This window comes from Fukomys damarensis, unplaced genomic scaffold, assembly GCF_012274545.1.
Source record: "Fukomys damarensis isolate Sample0158 unplaced genomic scaffold, DMR_v1.0_HiC HiC_scaffold_16, whole genome shotgun sequence".
Taxonomy (NCBI): domain Eukaryota; kingdom Metazoa; phylum Chordata; class Mammalia; order Rodentia; family Bathyergidae; genus Fukomys; species Fukomys damarensis.
The window spans coordinates 131,803,419-131,822,859 of record NW_022900928.1 but is presented as its reverse complement, the minus strand read 5'-3'; the positions used below and the strand labels follow the sequence as shown (position 1 = coordinate 131,822,859).

General features: G+C 50.8%; 1 long non-coding RNA gene across 1 annotated transcript; it reads right to left on the bottom strand.

The window, feature by feature from the left end:
• Window positions 1-15,308: 15,308 nt before the first annotated feature.
• LOC104863612 lies at window positions 15,309-16,213 on the bottom strand. The gene is made up of 3 exons (XR_780627.2): window positions 16,052-16,213; window positions 15,609-15,692; window positions 15,309-15,417 (listed from the first exon to the last, which is right to left on the bottom strand). It is a non-coding gene; the product is annotated as an uncharacterized LOC104863612 (long non-coding RNA).
• Between the last annotated feature and the right edge of the window lie 3,228 nt (window positions 16,214-19,441).

Here is a 19,441-nt window from a genome sequence, read left to right as displayed (position 1 = left end):
ACACACATCTTATATTTGAGCACCCCTTTTGTCTCTGCATGACTTTAACCTAATTATATTTTCTACCATAAATATATACTTCCAAAAATAAAGGAAAACCACCAAAATCTCATCAGTGGTGCTCTCAGGGTGGGGCACTGTGAGTGATGACCTTCATGTGTCCTCTATGCAGTTTCGTGTGCCCTAAATTTCACCCCTTGCACAGCCACGTGTCATTTAATATCTGGGATGCACTTGGAGAAATTCATCAGCCAGTGGTTTTGTCACGTGAGAATTGGAGTGCATTTACACAAACCGTGGGCTCTAGTGTCACTCCCTGTGTGGTCCTACGGGACCGGCATCCTAGCTGCCTTCCACCATTGATGGAAGCATCATTTTATGGCACTTAACTGTACTATTGTAATAATAAGATTGGTTTAAAATTACTATAGCTCTAGAATAAGTTCAATACAGTCGATAAATAGTTTTGGAGAATACACATTTTCAAGTGAGAAGAGAAGCTCTCTAAGGAAGGAAGCAGTTGCTAGCACCATGCCTAATTCACAGTGTGCTGATGGTTTCTTTGTGCTTCCTTCTGCACCAGCTTGGGAAGTGTTGGCTTTGTTCTCTCTGTGGCACAGGCCTGTGTCCTCACTGCCTGGTCCACCCTCTACGAGCTGTTCTCCCCTCAGATGCTCTTGGGCTGAGCTGGACTGGGCTCTATGCCCCTTTCTGTCTCCTGCAGAATCCCCTGGAACCCCCTTTGGACCTGCCAGGTGACCGTCACCACACAGTGCAGACGCCCCTTTGCTGGCCTGTGCTCTGTGGCTGCAACTTGCTGAGGACAGAAAAGTCAGCCCCTGTCGCCTGTGAGATCTCAGGGGTTCTGGCACATGTTCCTGAGCTTTGTCTGCACTCGGGAGCTCTCTCAGGGCACGGCTGCAGAGAGGAGAACCTTTAGTGGGTTTCCTCCTCCTGAATAAATGCTTTCCCCATTCACCTCTCTGACGTGGCACTGAGCTTTGCAATTCCCATCCAGCTCTTGTTATCACCGTGCCCAGCTCCCAGGGGCACCATGGAAACGGAGCTCAATGGAGAAGGAACACTGCGTTCCCCAGGGAGAGGACCCCGCTGTCCACCCAGGGTGCCAGCTGCACGAGGTCTCTCCTGCATCTGCAGGTAGTCACCGCCCTGGCTGTGGGGGACACCAGCCCACCTGTGTGGTTCTGAAGGCTCAGCAACATTTGCAGATCTCTTGCTTGTCACCTGGGCTGAACCTGAATTTCCCAATCCGGCTGAGGATATAAATAAAAGCTGAAAGTCCAATAAAATCTCGCAGGTCCTGCACTCTCTCTCTCTCACCTCCTTGGAATGCTTTCTTGTGTAACAGTTGCCGGACCCTTAGAATTCCTTAAGAGTCTGAAGAATTCCAGGGGGCAGCCAAATGGCGAAAGCATGGAACAAGCCCTGGAGCAGAAGTACAAGCGGAGGAGGAGCCCCTTTGAGGCCCCCAGCTCCCAGAGGGAAATGGACCACCGTTAATACAGTTTCATCTGAGACTCCTCCTTCTTAAATAGCCTGTCGTGCTCCTCCTGCCAAGACGTTCTCTCAGACGAATGAAATGGGATAAGGGAGTCAGTCAGAGATTTTGACCAAGCACTTTCTACACTCAGCATCGTGCTAACCCTTCCATGACGCCATCTTGGTCAGGAAGAACCGGAGCTGTTTACTGTGCCGATGTCCCTGTGCTCTCCCGGCCACCTCCTGGCTCCCCGTGGTCACTTTCCAGCATCTGGATCTCCAGTCCTTTCTGGTAGCTTACGTGGTATCAGTGCTCGTCACCTGACACCCGGGTGGTTTCACAGGGGCCAATTTCCACCCAGTAGAATGTCCGGCTGAGAAAGGAAACTCGTTTCGCTTATACTGAATCCCAGGGCTTAATCCCGTGCCTGTCCAAAGGGATAAAGAAATGGCCAAAGCACCCAAGAAAGATGTTCAGCTGATCACCGGAGAATGTAAATCAAAACCACAGTGAAATACCTCTCCTCACTCATTGGGTGGATACTATAAAAAACAGGAAATACCAAATGTGTGTAGGATGGGGAGGAAGTCAAACCTTTGGGAGGTGAAATGGCACAAAGGCTGTAGGAAACCATATGGAGGCTCCTCAGAAAATTAAACACAAAGCACCGCTTGATCCAGCAAGCCCACCTCTAGGTACGAGCCCCAAAGAACTGTAGGCAAAGTCCTGAAGAATTATTTGTGGCCCTTGTCCACAGGGACAATATTTACAACTGTTGAAAGTACAGACAACCCCGAGGGGCCTTGACCAATAAAGGGATAAACAGAAGTGCCACACACATACAGCACACATTTTTTAGCCTTGAAAAGGAAAATTTCGTACCATGAGAACCCTCATCCATGCTGCACGCACACGTGAAAGTTTGCCAACCTCCAGCGCATGAGTCCTGAGGCTCCCTGAATGCTACAATTACCTGGGTTCTTGGAGCACAGCCTGATGAATGACCACTCCCAGACATCTAAATAAGAACTGAGAGGTAGGAACCAGATACCTCTCCTGGCATGGTAGAACATTTCCATAATCCTAGTTACTTGGGAGGCTGAGGCAGGAGGATTTCAAGCTGCTTGGGAGGCTGAGGCAAAAGGACCTCACCTTCAAGTCCAATTTAGTGACTTGGTGAGAACTCATTTCAAAATGAGGTTCTGCTGCCTGCCTTGTAAAGCGCAAGATCCAGAGTTCGATCCCTGGTACCAAAAAAATTAATCAATCAATCAATAAATAAAATAAACTTATAAAAGGGCCAAGGATCTAGCTCAATGCAAAAGCCCTGTATTCATTCACTAGCACTGCCAAAAGACAAAATCAAGTTAAAAAATAAACAAAAAGGGCTAGGGTTGTAGCTCAAAGGTAGAGTATTTTCCTTGAGTGCAAGAGGTGCTCGCACACACACATGTACACATGCATAAACGCAAGGTTCTCCCAGTGTTACTAATGGGCTAGGAAACCTGTGTCCAGGCTTGGGGTGAGCTTGAGACATAGTTTGCAGAGCTCAGCATAAAAAGAAAATGCATAATTTCTTGTTAACAAGAAGTGCTGTGAAAAGAATTAAATATGAAATATGTTCCTTTCTTCAGTAGTCTCTCCCTTTTTTTTTTTTTTTTTCAGTAATAGAGATTGAACCCTGGGCCTTTGCACCGAGCTCCATGCCTAGCCCTTTTTTATTTTACATTTTGATACAGAGTCTCGCTAAGTTGCTAAATTTCCCAGGCTGGACTAGAACTTGTGCTCCTCCTGTCTCACCTTCCAAGAGTGCTGGGATTACAAGAGGGCACCACCATGCCCAGCTGTGTTTATTCTTTTATTTCCCCATTCAGTTTTACTCCCTGTATCAGCTGGAGCCTCTACGAGGCAGAAACCAAGATGGAGTTCGGAATGAGAGGATTATTGGGAATGGTGCCCTGGGACAGAGGAGAGAGAGAGGTGACACTAGAGAGAGAGGCTTCACACCCAGAGTGCTGGTTTGATTTGCTTTCAATGTCACTGTCCCTTAGTGCCGGGAACTTTCAGAGCAAGAGCTGCAGACCTGCGCGGACCTGTCCTGCACCCCAGGTATTCTAGAGCTGCCAGGCCCCGCGGCGCCCCCTGTTCATACAGACAGAGTTGCAGAGCCCAACCAAGGGCAGGGAAGTCAGTCCCCACTCCTGACCCTGCTCTTCAGCCCATAGTGGCCTAGGACCACCAGCAAGGCAGCCCGAGTGTGGCACCAGGCTGGGCCAGAGGTGACCAGAACAGCTCCCCTGTGTCCTCACCTAGAGGCCTGCAGGGTGCAGGATGACAGTGAACAGAGACTCCTTACAGATGGAACCCACCCCTGCCTGAGAGGGGACACAGGGCTGAGGGCTGCAAGGGGCATGGAGCTGGGGACCCAAAGCCAGCACCCCCTGAGCAGGGAAATCACAGGATCACGAGCGACTGGAAGCGCCCAGCTCCACTGTCTCTGCAGACCACAAACAGAACACGCAGAGAAAGTGGTTAAGAAGTTCAAGACCGCATGCCCAGAGTATACACCCATCGGAGTCGGGGCCCTGGTCACACACCCACCAAGCCAGCCCCCTGCAGCGGATCATAAACATCTCCTGCAAGTACTTGCTAAAATTTAGACTTTTCTGACCACCCCAGACCTGACCTCACGCCTGTATCCGGCTCGGGGAGTAGTACAAAATACTTCCCCGGTCCCTGAACCCTCCACTGTGCATGCAACCCTCACAGCTCCAGTCTGATTGGTGCATAGACAGGCATGTGACCCAGGGTGGGCCACCTGCAGGATGCCCAGGGCTGATGCATACAGTTTCACTAGGAAGCCTGGTCAAACAAGAGAGGTGGGATTCTCCACCAATCAGAAGGGCTTTTTCTCAGGATTGCAAAAATAAACACACATAAACACACACACACACACACACTCAAATGTGCATGTGGGCACCTACAGAAATCAGCCAAGTCATAGTGCTGTGGAACAGCCAGTGAGGGCTGAGGACTCACCCCAGGGCTCTGGGCTTCTCAGAGGTCCAGCCCTAAGACTCAGAACCAGTGCTGGGGCCAGGTCTGGAGGTACAGGTCTGTAACCCCAGCACTCAGCAGGCTAAGACAGAAGAGGGGCCATGAGTTCAAGGCCAACCTCAACTACATAGTGAGACCCCATCTCAAAAAACAAAACAAGCGTCAGGTAAAAAAGGCCAAAAACCAAGACCAGACCAGAACCACCACAAACCTTTATTGTAGGGACAATCTGCCTGGCCGTCTCCGAACGAAGGAGAGAGAGCAATAAGGCCGAGACAGCGAGCGCATCTTATAGGACTGGGGTGGGGCTTACAGGAGCTGGGATGGGACTGAGTGGTGTAGGGGCTAGGGTTTGGGGAGCATGTGACATCGCTAGGAGCAGCTTCTCTCTTGGCGGGAAGAGGCATGATGGGAAGAAGAAGGCTGTCCTTTAGAGGGAGAAGCCATATTTTTAGTTGAGAAGCAGGGCATCATGGGAAGGGTATTCTTTTATATAGCAGCCATTTTAAGGTGAGGGAAATTAACAGAAAGAAAAAAAGTAGAACTAGTGCTAGGAGCAAGAAGTTCTTTAATTCATCATTCCACAAAGGGCTGTCACCAGGGCAATGGCCCTGTGTCCTCCCTTGCCATCTTTACTCTTGGGACTGTCCCTGCCTCTCTGATGTCACCGGAAAGAGTACTGTTCTGGCAACAGAAGGGATTCTTCCACTGACAGATCAGAACTGAGGCTCACATTGTCTGGGCAGCTGTCAATATCCCTCACATACAGGGCTGTCAAAGGTCACCGTGGGACTCTCCCTAAATACAGCAACCCCCAGAATGCACATCACTGCTGGGGCTGCAGAATGAGAAGGGAAGAGAGGAGGTGCCTGGCCTTCACGGTACACTGTGCCCCCTGGAGGTCAGAGGCCCCAGTGCTGCAGCCACCACCACCCTGGCACTGCTGCAACTCCTTCTCTGAAGCTGTTTGCAGCCTGCCAGCCCCACCCCAGCTCCGTGGGATGTCAAGGGGGCCTTGTGTATCCCCAGGCAGTGGCAGCTGCAGCATTCTGGGGAAAGGAATTGTTCCTTTGTCAGATCAAAAGGAGGCTGCCTGTGGGTGGGGACCAGGCCTTGGCACCTCCTAAGTGGGCCTGGGAGAGGCAGCATTTCTTATGGGGCTGAGCTGCCAACCTCACTCCCCCTGCTCCCACTTTCACGGCCATTTGCGGTTCATGCACACAGATGCCAGGATCTCTGTAGAATTACTCATTCCCTGCATCATCCCCCTGGGGTCTGGCAAGAATGGCTTGGTTTGACTTTTAATAATGTTCTTAGCTGTAAATGCTGTGGGCCAGGCTTCAGCTACAGGATGGGGATCTGGGGAAGTGATTAGTGGGATTTCTGACAGGGAGCCTTGAGGGCTAGTTTTAGGAAAGGATTTCTACCAATTGCTTTGAGTATCCTGCCCATTCAGAAGCCCAGCTCCAAAGGAAGAAATAAATCCCTTCCTGCTCCATCTGTTATCTTTGCAAGATGTTTGTTTGTCCTAATTAATGGCTCACCTCAGGGCATTTGGGCATTTGTTTTTAATTCTCCTTGGATTGGACTTATTTTAGAAAACTGATTCTACAGAATGTTCCAGAAGTTTACCTTTGCTCCAAAGAACCAACACTTTTCAGTCTGTAAGCGATAAGCCTTAAAATAGCCAGTGCCCTTGTGGGGGGAAAAAAGTTACTGAATCAGGCACAAGTCCTTTATCGTTTTCCTCAAAAGGCCCATGCAGATGGAGGGAGAGTATTTTCCTGTGACAAGTGGGGTTTCTAGGACAGAGGAAAAGGGAGATGTCTCAGACAGAGGAGCACTCATCACTTTTTAATTCACAAGAATGTGCAGTCTCCGTTTCTGCTGGCTAAGTCGGGTTTGTCCCTGGGGAGGATACCATGGGGCACAAAGCTTTAAGATTAGCTCAATTTGGCCTTGTCCACAGGAGGAAGGGCCATGCTGCTCACCTCAGTTCCACTCCACAGAAGGTCTAATCCAGAAGTTTGAGGGCAGAGAGGAGAAGCTACCCTGGGAGTCCCCACTCTCCTCCGTGGAAGGCACATCTTCCCAGACAGGAGACAGAGGGCCTGGGAGCAGTGGGGCCTCTGAGCACTGACGGACACAGAAGACCAGGGATGGTGCCACTGCCACCACACATCGGGGCGGTCCTGTATCAAAACAGTCAACCACATGGAAGGTCCAATAGTCCAGAGGGCGAGAGGTATGGCCTTCTGCATTCCTGGTCAAGTCCTTTTCCTGCACATTTGAGATGCAAATTTAACACCAGGCTGCAATGTTCGAGGCTCAGCTCAGCGTTCTTCTGTCTCCAGACTCTGGGAAGGGCGGCTTCCTTCGCCAGCTTGTTTCATGGTGGTGGAGCCATCAATATGAGTGAGGGTTACTCGCATACCTCCCCCGACAGGCATTAAGGGTTCCGCTTTGATGATAAATTGTGTGGTCACCCAGAGACAACTCAAGGAATAAGCCAGAAGGGAATGAGCTTAAATCACTGTGCAGGAAGGAGCCAACCCCTGCTGGGGCTTTGTGTCATTGTGACCTCACCTTCACCATCGTCACCCCACCACCATCATCCTCACCACTGTCCACCATCATCCCCTTCCTCATCGTCACCGCCATCACTTCATCCCCATCCCGATCCACCATCACCAGCACCACCTTCTTCAATATCACAACCATCACCATGGTCACCGCACCACCACCCGCCGTGGTCTTCTTCCTCATCATCACAACTGTAATCATCCATCACCATTACCACCCTCATCTCCTTCTTCATCAAAGCTGTAAGGTCTGACTGAGGCACGATTGAGACCACTGAGGCAGGCAAAGTCTAAGCAACATGCGAAGAGTTTATCGCCCTCTGGGTGCAGATGGGCCAAGGGCCAGAAGGCTGTTGGCACTGAGAGGAGGTGTGTGCACGCTTGACATGGGGTATTTTAGATGGGGGAGGGGGCGCTGTTCAAGAGGGTGGAAAATTACAGAGTCCCCAGGGTGACGGGCCTGGGGCTGGCTGATAAACAGGGCGGTGGTGGGAGAAGCAGGGCAGTGGCTGGCTTATTTTTCTCCCTGTGCTCCTATGGAAGTGGGTAGTGGGTCTGCTTGGGTTGGGGTCCAACTTGGGGGACCTTTCCTGCCTGTTGTGTTATAAAAAAGAAAAAAAGGGGGGAGGAGGCGTAGCTCGTCATGACTTCTTCCAGAGTGACTGGGGCCAGCATGGCATCCTGTGGGGAGAGAGAGGAGAGGAATGAGGTGGCGAGAGAGTGGTTTGGTCCCAGAGTGAGGCAGCGGCAGTGTCAGGAGCATGATGAACTTTGGGTTATTCTCAGGGGTCAGCTGGAGGCTCTCGGGGGACAGCAGTGTAGTGGGCAGTCAGGCAGAGTTGTCTGGATGCCTTGGATCTGATCTGTTCCTGGACACAGTCTGTAAAGAATCCAGTTATACAGGGTCCAGATGGTAGTGATAGGAAGATTGGGGATAACCATCACCATCATCAGCATCACTGCCACCGTCATGCCCATCACCGCCATCATCGTCACCATCATGAAAATCACCACCACCATCCTCTCGACACCCCTGGCATTCACACACATTTAAGAAATATTATTCACTATCCTAATTTTGTCCTTCTAATGGGCCTGTAGGCCATCTAGCAGGGGAAACTGTACCACTTGACAGGAGAGGAGGAGAAAGCTCAGTGAAGCTGCTGGCCCCTCTCAACCTGAACTTCAAAGAAGTTTTCCCAGCCCATGAACTTGATTTGACATGAGGAAGTGCTCATCGGGCAGAGGGCGAGGAGAGGGAGTGTGACTGCGTGTGTGCACCTGTGCATGTGGATGTGTGTGCTCATGCATGCAGGAGAAGAGAAATGCATTCCAAGCCATGGGAAGAGCTAGAGCAAGAGCTGACGCAGCCTTAGATCACCGCATCTTCTGCAAGGGACCTACGTAGGGAAGACAGATCCAGAGCTGTTAGCCCAGCCTGGTGGGCCTCCCTGGGCTGCTGCCTTCCCAACCCATCCAGTTTACAGCCTCTGTTTTCTGCTAGCTTCCCCACCTGAGCTGCTCTCACCCCTGCACGGCTGTTCTTCCTGAGCCACCTTGCACACTCCTGCTGCTGGGGTCACCTCCAGTTTCTCCCTCCACAGTCACCATGTCCTGTGCATGCTTCCACTGGATGCCTTTCTCTCTCTGTGAGCTGTGGCAGGGTGCTCAGCCTGAGCTGTCCCCCCAAATGCCAGTGGCCAGGGGCCTGCATGTAGGGATGGGCTGGAGAATCAGTGCAATTCAGCGGCCAGCAGTCACTGCACCTGCAGCACCCTGGGCCCTGCACAGCTACTCGGGGCAGCTCTGACACAAGGTGTCCTGATGACAGGGCGCACTGCACAGCCCTCCAGGCCCCAGATCCCAGCTCGGGCTGTGGGCAGGATAGCTCCTGAGCCCGGGGAATCCTGGAGGCTGGCTTGAGCCCAGCAGGGACTTGGATACCAAGAATAAGAGGGAGGCTCTGTGGCCAACAGGGGGATGGCACAGATTCCACCTGTGAGGGAGTGTTCTTGAGCACAGAGCCTTCCATGCACCCAGAGCTGCTTGTCACGTAGAGACCTCTGCCATCTCTCACAGATTACTAAGATGACCACATGGTTTCTCTTCCATCTCATATTTGCAGCCCTAGAAACTAGCACAGCCTGAAGCTTTGTGTAATTGCAGGGAATGCATGAGCAAATGAGAGAGATGAGGTATTCTGCATTGCTGAAATGAAAACCAGTCTAACAGCTAATCATTGCATTTTGCTGGCCCCAGGAAAAGCATCCAGAAATAGGTGCCATGACACATTTCACCTCTGCTCAGCAAGCAGTCTATTGAGTTTTCTTCTGTGTCAGGCATTCCTTTAACTGCTGGGTGTTGTAGAGATGGACAGGTTGAATGCTCTGATTCACAAGCCTGTAATGCAAAGGAAGCTGGCTGGGGGAGAGGACAGTCTTAAGCTGCACAGGCTCGTGGCCAGGCTGAAATCAAAGCTTAGAAAAAGAGATAAGCACGCAAGAGGAGTGGGCAAAGGTTGGGGAAGAGAGGAGGAGCCCTGCATTCTGGGTGGCCCAAGGAAAGGGTGCAGGTGGGAGCTTTGGAAGTGGGTGGGACAGGATGAGGAGGACAGAGTGAGGCTCTGCTTTGATCTCACTGGGAGCAGGTACTCAGAAATCACGGAACACAAAAGGAAGGGAATGCAGGTAGACCCGGGGCTGGCAGACTTCCTCTGCTGGACCATACAGCAAATATTTCTGGCTTTGTGGGCTGCACACAGTTTCTGTCCCAATTACTTGGCTCTGCCTGTGCAGTGTGAAGATAGAAATGAGTAAAGAAGTAGGCATGGCCTTGTCCCCCTGCAGCTTGATTTACAGACACTGGAATTGGAATTTCATAGAATTTTTACATGATACATCACCAAATGCATTCTCCTTCTGATTTCCACCCAACAATTTAAAACTGTGAAGACCACTCCTTCTTAGCTGTGGGGCACTTAGAAACAGGTGGTAACCCCATTCGGCCTAGGGATGCAGGGTTATAACCACTGCCCAATGTTCTTCCTCAAACTCACAGGCTAGGATGCGGGCTCTTGTTGTCATCTGCAAGCAGGCTCAGGAGCTCGGACTGGGAGGGTAAGGCATGGAATCAACAGGCAGACTCTGGGGAGGTTTCTGAAATGCTTCTCCTTTATTCAGGAAATGCACGGGTTTGTATAGGGACAACCATGGGGGCGGAGCATGGGAGGAGCATTTTACATTTGGCGATATCTTATTGGCCAGAAATGGTAGAGCGATTTTTCTTGGGCAAGGAGAAGGAGTCAGGAACTAGGGGCAAAGGTGTAACCTGTTGGACCCAGCATCTATACACTTAGGCGAGTTAGCTCAGCCTTAGCAAGGTCCCCAAGTTAGCTTAGGAGACAGGAGTGCGGTGCACCTGGCTCAGCCAGGCTTGAACTTCTTCCACAGGCTCTGACTTGGTATGTCCAGGTACCATCGGGACCAGGCCCCAGGTGGGCCTTGGGGCCAGTCTGGCCCATAACCCAAGCATGCAGTCCCTTCCTGATTCCTATGCTGCTTTTGTGGGTGCTACCGGGGCAAGGATACCAAGAGCCACCCCTCTTCACAGCATGTGCAGGTAACAGTGCCCCCCACGCCAGTTACTACAGGAATGCAGCAGGGAGCAGCTCCCATGCAGGGAGGAGGACGCTGCTGAGGACCGGGGATCGCAATGCCGAAGCCTGTGGTGGCAGCTTATTCTTCCCAAGAACCACAGAGATGTGACAGATGGCAAGCAGGGCCGATGGCTGGGCTGGGACACCCCACCCCTGTGCCCTATGTTCTCACCAATGCACGCATGTCTGAAAAGCATCCCAGACATTTGTCTTGATACCAAAAGCCAATAGCCTTGCGTGGTTTAGTGCAGGTCCTATACATTTACTAATAATTAAGGCCCAAGGTCAAGCAAGCTGTTCTAGAAGAATAGAAACCTGCTTCTGGCTGCATGCAGGGCATGACCAAATTATACTTCTGTGTTTTGAAAATAGGATGATAATACATGTTTCTTGTAGGAGAATAAAAATATAGAGAAACAAAAAAGAAGAGTCAGGCACCCAGGTTGGACAGTGCGTCCTGAAGGCCCTTAGGACCTAGGGCTTGGAGTGAGGCTCCTGGGCCTGGTCTTGGTGTGGGGACCCCTTCTGCTCCCCCAGACTGCACTGTTTGCCCCCAAGTGGCCTCTGAGTGACCAGCTCACAGCACCACCACCTGGGCTGGGCTTTGTGGAGGCCTTGGCTACTGGAACACAATTCTTGTCTTTTTGTGGCTTGTCTGGTTCTGGGGACAGTTTCTTCTGGCAACCTGCGCTACCTGAGCAACCCCAGGTAGCTTTGGCCTTCCTCAGGGTTGGCAGCCAGGGTCACCCTTGCTGCACCTGAGAGCTCATGGGTGCCCTGACCCCAGCCTGGCTGGAGTGAAGATACTTGATTTTGACAGTTCTGGTTGGTGCTCAGGGTCACAATTCTCTGTTCTCAGTGGTTCACAGTCTAGCAACTGGAGATGCATGTGGACAGGAAGCAGCCCTTCCAAGTGTGAATATTTCTAGCAGGGTCGCATCTCTGGGCTCCTGAGTGACTTTATTCAAACACCGGAAGGGCAGCCAGCTCTGATAGAAGCAGGAAGGAAGCTCTGTGCAGAATGGAAAGCCAGAGGTCAGTTCAAGGACACTGGCATCTTGGAGAAAGGGGAAAGGAGAAAGGACAGGGAGGGGACAAAGAATCTTCACTCTGTCGCCTGCTGGGGGCTGTGGTGGCTGCAGGGTTATGGGAGTTGGGCGGGGTCCTCCCTCCAGCGGTGATGACTTAGCTGTTCCCTTCCCAGGGGTCTGTCCTTGGAGAAGCAGTTTTAGGCACACGCTGACCTCCCGTGCTCTGCTCAGCTCAGCGTTGGTGCAGCTGTGGCTGTGCTGGCCAATAAAGACCATCTTTATCAGGGTAATGAACATCTGGAGGGAAAAGGCCGTTCTGGGCTGTGGCTCACGATTTGGACTTGACATACGGTTCCTGGGTGCTCCCAGGATGCCAGGCAATTTCCAGCTTTCTCTCTCTCCCTCTGTCTCTGTCTGTCCCTCTCTCCTGCTGTCCCACCCGACCGCACACACGGGCTTCAGCTCCACCAGTGCCCCTCTTCTGGGCCCTGTCTGGAATGTGACCCGCACACCACACACTGCCCGCTGTCCGTGGAGGGGAAGTGCTCCCTGTTGCTTCCACATGCTCCCCGTTGCTAAGGCAACCACTTCCTCAGGATCCCAAACAGGACTCTCTCCTCCTCACATTTGATTTCTGGTCAGATTTTTTCCCTGCAGTGACATCTAGTGACCAACCATGGGGAAAAAAACAGTTGATTTATGTGTGCCTGGCTGTAAGGACCACATTGGAGCAGGAGGTATGTGAGCCCACGGCTACTGTCCCTGCCCCAAGGCCTCAAGGGACACCTCAGCCGCCTGACACAGGTGCTCTGTGACTGCTTCAGCCTGCGGCTCTCTGTCACCCAGCATCTGTAAGGTGCCCCATACCCCCATACCTTGGAAGCCTGCTGCAGTAACTCCCTGTATTCACCAAAGTCTGCAGTACCTCATCTTTGCAAGGTGACCTTATTGCTGGTCCACCGAAAGGCGCCGTCACTGGCTTTCAGTTGTCTTCAGAGCTGTGGGGAACGCAGGTTATACCATGCCAGGAAAGGTGGGAAAGGGCACTCCGGGACCAGGGGACATCAAGGAGAAGGCAGACGTGAGGCGGAGCTCCACTGCACGGCAGCGGGCGAAGGCAAGAATGCATCCAAGAAAGACAGAAGATTTAAGTGGGGAGGGAGCCACAGCTTCATTTACCTGCAGTTGACAGTAATATTAACTGGAAAACTTCAGCAGTTAAAGGTGCGTGGCTGTGAAATTGTGAGCCGGTCTGAGGAGGGAGGCAGAACCTCGTGCAGCCGCAGCCCTTGCCCTTCTAGTCACTTACTGGCCATCCTGGGTATTGGGTCCACCTGTGTTCTACCACAGTGCTTGTGTTTGGGAACCCTTGTTTTACCTACTAATGCACCCAAGGTGCCTGCTTTCATTACAGTGCATTGTTATAATTGTTCTCTTTTATTAGTTGGATGTTCTTAGTCACACTTCGGATGGAGAATGTCCCCAACATGGAGAGCTCACAGGTGGGCTTTGGAAGGTGAGCTCACAGCTGGCTTGCTGTTAGGAGGTGGGGGTGGTCAGAAGAGGTGGCCACTATGGGGGTGGCCTGGAAGGTTCACCTCCCTTTCTAGCTCCTTGATACTGGAATCTCATGGAACACACAAATGCAACATGCTCAACCCTGCGTCTCTGAGACAACTTTGTTACCGTATTTCATCTCTCCTTCCCACAATTGCCTCCACACTCGGACCTAACGCCTGCCTGCCAGATGTGAGCCACCGAGGTCCCTCTCGCTCAGAGATTTTCTGTGTCATTTTCTAAATAAGTGCTCACCTGGGCATCATCGAAGACACAGGCATCGTAGGGCTGCTCACAGGATGCAACGCACAGCCCTTGGGAGAGTGCTGATCAGAGGTACATAGTAGGCCTTGATGACTCAGGCAATTCATGCATGCTTCTCCCCAGCTCCTCAGTGGGTGGGAAGTCAGCTGTGGCAGGGGTGTTTACACCACAGGAATGGGCATGCACTAGAAGCCAGGGCGAGCCAGCAGTTAAACCTCCGGGGCACACCACAGGAGTGTGGCCTTCCCCAGGGCCTCCTTGTCCACTGCAAGTGCCAGCCAAGTCCCGCCTGCCCAGCTCCGCCACAGGTCTTGTGACCGCAGAGCTCTTCGGCTCAGTACCTACTCAAGACTTGCCTGCACCTGGGCTCCCCGCTCTACCCCTTCCTGCCTTCTTAGAAACTCACTCTGTGCTTCAAGCCTGGAGTCTCCACAGCACTCCATTCAGGTGCCCATTTCTCATCGACCCAGCCCCTCCACTGGGGAGGTTGTACAGGCACACATCACCCTTGGCCAGAGTATATCAATATTTAATAGAAAAAGCAAGATCAAGATTTAAGCACTACCCATGCTTGATGCTGAGACTGATCCTTTGCCTGAGTTCTTGAACAGCCACATCCAGCAATGTCTGGGCAGCATAAATGTCTTTACAAGGCACCCCAGGTAAGCGTAATTGTCCACTTGATTAGATGAACCCAGGAATGTTCATGGCTGAGTAGGTTGTAAGGCGAGGGGGTCCAGTTGGAGGAGGGGGGTCACTGGGTGTCCTTTGGACTGTCTGACTCTTGCTGTGGCTCTTCTCCTACACTCTGCTTCGTGGGTGCCATGTAATGAGCAGCTTCGCTCTACCACACCCTTCACCGTGATGTTCCTGCCTTGGAGCCAGTGGTCTATGGACTGAAACCTCTGAAACTATCAGCCAAGTTAAACCTCACTTACTTTAAGCTTCAGAGTCAGATATTTTGTCGCAGCATTGCAGATAGTGATTCATCACAGGAGGCTTGTGCTAACTTAGCTAAAGCAGGTAAATAAAATTAGGGAGGAGAAAGATATAAAATGGGTTTCCAAAAGCTTTCCTCAAAAAGACTATAAATCATGTAGATGCCTCAGTGGTATTAGCACAAGTTTATTTCCTCCCTTGTTCCTTCATTGGAAGACAGCTGCTACTGGGTGCTGTATCAAACAGGGTCTGGACTGTGTCATAGGGACAGGGTAGGGTTTGACAAGGAGCCCTAGGGAATGAGCCTCATATCTTAAAGTGGAAGACAGCAGCGGCTTATGGGGTTGCCCCGGGAGACTCTTGAGGATTCACATAGTGATGGAATTTCATTTTGCTTACTACTGATGAGTTTGCAGATTGTACCCATTTGTAGTCTTTAATTGGTTGGTTGGATTGAACCCAAAAGCTGGATTTGCATTTCTGATCATTGCAGAGATCCTCTGGCTGTTCAATTGAAAGTTTAAGATAGAGAGTTTTTATCTTAGACTCTGTTTACCAGTTACACTCTGGCAGACAAACTTCTGCTCTGGTTTTGCATGCAGTCATTCCCAGGATCAGGAAAACCAGCTCTCAGTTTTTGTCTTAGCCACTTTCCTCATCACTGAGAGACAGTAACCAACACCCACAACCGCAAGACAGAAAGGTTTATTTTGGTTCACGGTTACAGTTCACGGTTGGCCGTCTCAGGGCAGGAACAGCATGGCAGGGAGGCATGGCGGAAGGAGGCTGCTTGCATCATGGCAAACAGGAAGCAGGAAGAGAAGCAAGGACCTGAGAAAGGAGATACACACATCTAAGTCATGTTCCCAGCATCTTCCAGCCAGACCCCACCTCCTAATAGCACAATCAGCTGTGTATTCATCAGTGTTAAATTCACTGGTAAGTATAAACACCCACAACCCTATCACCTTCTAAAAGTCCTGCCTTAGAGAACATGAGCATCTGAGGGGAACATTCCTTACCTTAACCAGAACAGTTTTCCTTTGTAAAAAATAATACAAATAGTTTTCCACTCACATACTCCAGAGACATGGAAAGGAGAAAATCTGTAAAAATCAAGACCCAATGTCATTCATGTGAGATACTTAGAACACACATTTTAAATAACCATTTATCAGAAATCTCCCTGGGGTCAGTGCAGAATTTAGGTATGGTGTCAGACACTGGCACCAAAGAACTGTATGGCGAAAGGGAGATGTTTAGCATAAGCACTTGAGAAAATGCCCAAACCTCAGGCTTTTGCTTCCCCAAGAGGCATTCCATGATGTCCTGGCTTGGACCATTTTATGAGAACTTATTGCTACATTTTTAGGAATTTCTCAAACCAGCCGTTAAACACAACCATTATTAAAAATGAAGTGCATAAACTTAGAAATAAATTATTTAGACATAAATTAATACATACTCAAAACACATCACTTCCTACTCAGGCCTTTGTGTATCCTGTCTCCCTGATGCCCAGTGTGCATTTCTTCCCAGCCCCCACATCCAGCGCGGTCACCTTGACAGTCCGAAGTCGGCTGTGGTGGTAATGTTTACGCAGGGGACCAGGCAGATTCCGATTGGAGCGTCCCCCACAGCAAGAAGCTGGCTGGTTAGCATTTATTTCCCAGCAGCCTCTGCTTTTGACAGCACAGCTGGGAATGAGGAGTGAGAGAGCTGGCAGCATCTGGGGAGCAGTCATCAAAGAAGGCTCCTTACCCCCGAAGTCCCAGCCCATCTGCAGGGAGCTCTGCCTGGCAGGCGCTCCACCCGGCAATGTGGACTGGGGTTTGGCGAACAGGAGTCCGGGGAGTGGTGGTGGTCGTGTGTGTGTGTGTGTGTGTGTGTGTGTGTGTGTGTGTGTGTGTGTGTGTGTGAGCTGCAGCAGCAAGACAGAGCTGTGTCCCTGTTTGTCCCAGCGAAGCGCTTTCCAGGTGAGAGCCAATGCTGCAGACCAGCCTGCATGCTGAGGAAGAGCTGTTTTTAGCCATGAGTGGTGGCACATGAGTCTGGGAAGGAAGCCGCAGCAGAGGCAAGCCTCAAGGATGAAATGGATGACACTTTCAGCTTCTTCAGAATACAACTTCAGATCCTGATATTTCAGGAACCAGGCAGAACCTCCGAACAGAATTCAGAGACGAGAGCAGACGGCCTGTTGGAGGGCTGAGCCAGGCGCCCTTGAAGTAACTGTAATGTGGAAAATCAGGAAGGGAAAGACCAAAAGTGCTAAGATTCAGAAGAGCAGGAGTGGGGCACTATCTCTAATCTAAAAATCGAGATTCTTTTTTGACCAGCAGCTCTCCTGGAAGACAGCCACGCATATTTGCAAAGGCAAAACATAGCTCCAAGGGAAACAACCCTCAAACAGGACTCATATATCACACAAAGGGAAATGCCAGCAGCACAAAGAATGCTATAGATGTGTAACTCTCCCCATGAGGAAATTCCCTCGGTAATAGCTTAAATATATTAGAGAAAGGACAAAGGTGAGAGGACGGCAGAGGGAGAGAGCTGCTGGACACGGGTAGGTGTCTGGAATAGGACATTGCAAAGTGGCACCATGACCGGGAAAGCGGGTCCTGACACTGAGGAAACAGCAACGCTTTCTCCCCTCTTCTTTGCATCTTTGACAAAATATTTCAGAGCGTGGGTAGAGTTTATCGGAAAGTGATTGGTTTTCAGAGGGAGAGAGAACACACCTTCAGGCCCTCAGGTGCACAGTGCCAAGCTGGTACTGCACTGAGTAAAGTCTCAGGTTACAGTTAAGGATTAACTGGTCTTTCAAGAAATCTCTTTTCTTTCCCCTGAAGTTGTTGTTCTTGTACAAGGAAAATTGACTGTTTTGACCAACTTCAGAGGGAAGAAACTTCCTGGTTTTTACTCCCTAAGTTGGTTTCCATTTAATTTGTTCCAAGACCTTTGGGTTTCCCTAAACCCTCCCCATGGCCTCTGCTGTGCCTCTGTATGGTCCTGGACCTTATCAGCTCTCTCAGGAGGTTGAGTTCTCTTGGGCTGACCTTTGAAACCACAAGATTCTTTGATTTTATCTATAGCCAAGGATTACAAAAACAAAGGGGGAAAATGGAGTCCTGTAGCTCCCAGCCACTCATCTCCCATCTGCTAATATCTAACTTCTGCCAACAGAACCTCTGTCTATCTTTGGGGTACAGGATTGCAAAATTACACTTTAGTTTCTGTCTTATGCCCTTCTGGATTGTAAATGTATTGTCTTTGTTTTTCAAGAATTTAAGGAACGAAAGGTAAGAGCCGCGTTGCTCTCACCGGTGTGCATCCATTCGCCCGCTGATTCACAGGCGAGGCTGTCCTTGCTGTGCCAGGTCTGGGGCAGAACAGGACAGGGCAGGTGCTTGGCCTGCCACCCCTCTTGTTTCTCCGCCAATTCCAAAACCCAGAAAATCTACAGATAGCTGATACTGTGAGCAACTATCCTGCTTTCCCTAGAAAGTTGAAGGTAATTAAAAAAACAAAACAAACAAACATAAGGACACAGAATGACTTGTTTGCTTGAGGACACAAACCCTCCAGAGGCAGCTGGGGAGAGGTCTTTGCTGTCCTGATCCACTGCACAGATGCACCACCTGGGGTGGGGGTGTGGGCGCCTGGCCCAGTAGGGCACAGTGCTGCCCAGTGAAGGCCCCGCCAAGACCTGGTCTGGGAGGGGTTTGCCTTGGCAATGCCAGCCAGCTCCTGGGACCACACTGCTGGTGTCCTTTGGTCAGGAAAAGCCCTGTTCCAGAATCCCGGGAGTGTTGATTGCTGTTATAAAAACTACTATGCACTTAGAGGCTTAAACAACTGAAATTCATTGTCCCTGGTTTTCAGAGGTAGCCAACCTGTCTGAGCCTGTCGTGAGTCACACAAGGCGAGAGTTAGGGTGGCAGCAGGCTGTGTGCCCTGGAAGCTTTCAAGAAAAATAAGTTTCCAGGCTCACCGGGGGTGTGGCCAAAACCAGTTCCTTGCAGTCCCGAGGCGGAGGTCCCAGGTTCCCCACTGGCTGTCACTACAGGCCTGATCTGTGGTCCCTTCCTCCATCATCAGAGCCGGCACTTGCATCCAATCTCTCACACACTTTGAGTCTCCTGCCTCCTCTTCCATTGGTTAGGGCTCTGACTACACTGGGCCCAGGGGGCGATCCAGGGTCATCTAGGATCATCCCTTATTTCATCCTTACACAGCACCAATGTCCCCCTTGTCATGGAAGCTACCCTGGACATCTGGGGGCACTGTTCAGCCCCTGGCCCCAGATGGGGCCCCCCACATGCAAGGCACAGGAGAGGGGGGCTGAGGTCAGCTAATCCACTGCCTCTTCACCCAGTCCCCAGATTTGAAGCCACCAAGCCCACTTTCTGTGTCTCAGCCTTCAGTGGCTTCAACCAAAAAGATGACAACCAACCTGGAAGGAATGAGGAACCAATAGAAACGGAGAGGCATTAAAGAAAAGCTGTCCTGCAATTTTGCCTGGGTTGGGCCTACTTGGAGACCAGAGGTCTTCAGAAGTGCAAATTTCTAATTTAGCAATTCTGTGTGCATTTAATTATGAATTAAAACTGTCAGCAATAGAACTTCAGTTGCAGATATTATTTTATCCAGTGTAAGTAAGGTAATCGGTAACCACAAACAGGGACACAACAGGCTTGTTCTTCACAGATGTAGGCCCCGTGCGTGGGTTAGTCTGTTTAACTTACACACACAGTTGCAATACACTTAATAGATGCCGTGGCAGGGGAGTAGACAAAATTCAAACACCAGGGCTGGGGATTTAGCTCAGTGGTTCCGCCACTTGCCTCACAAA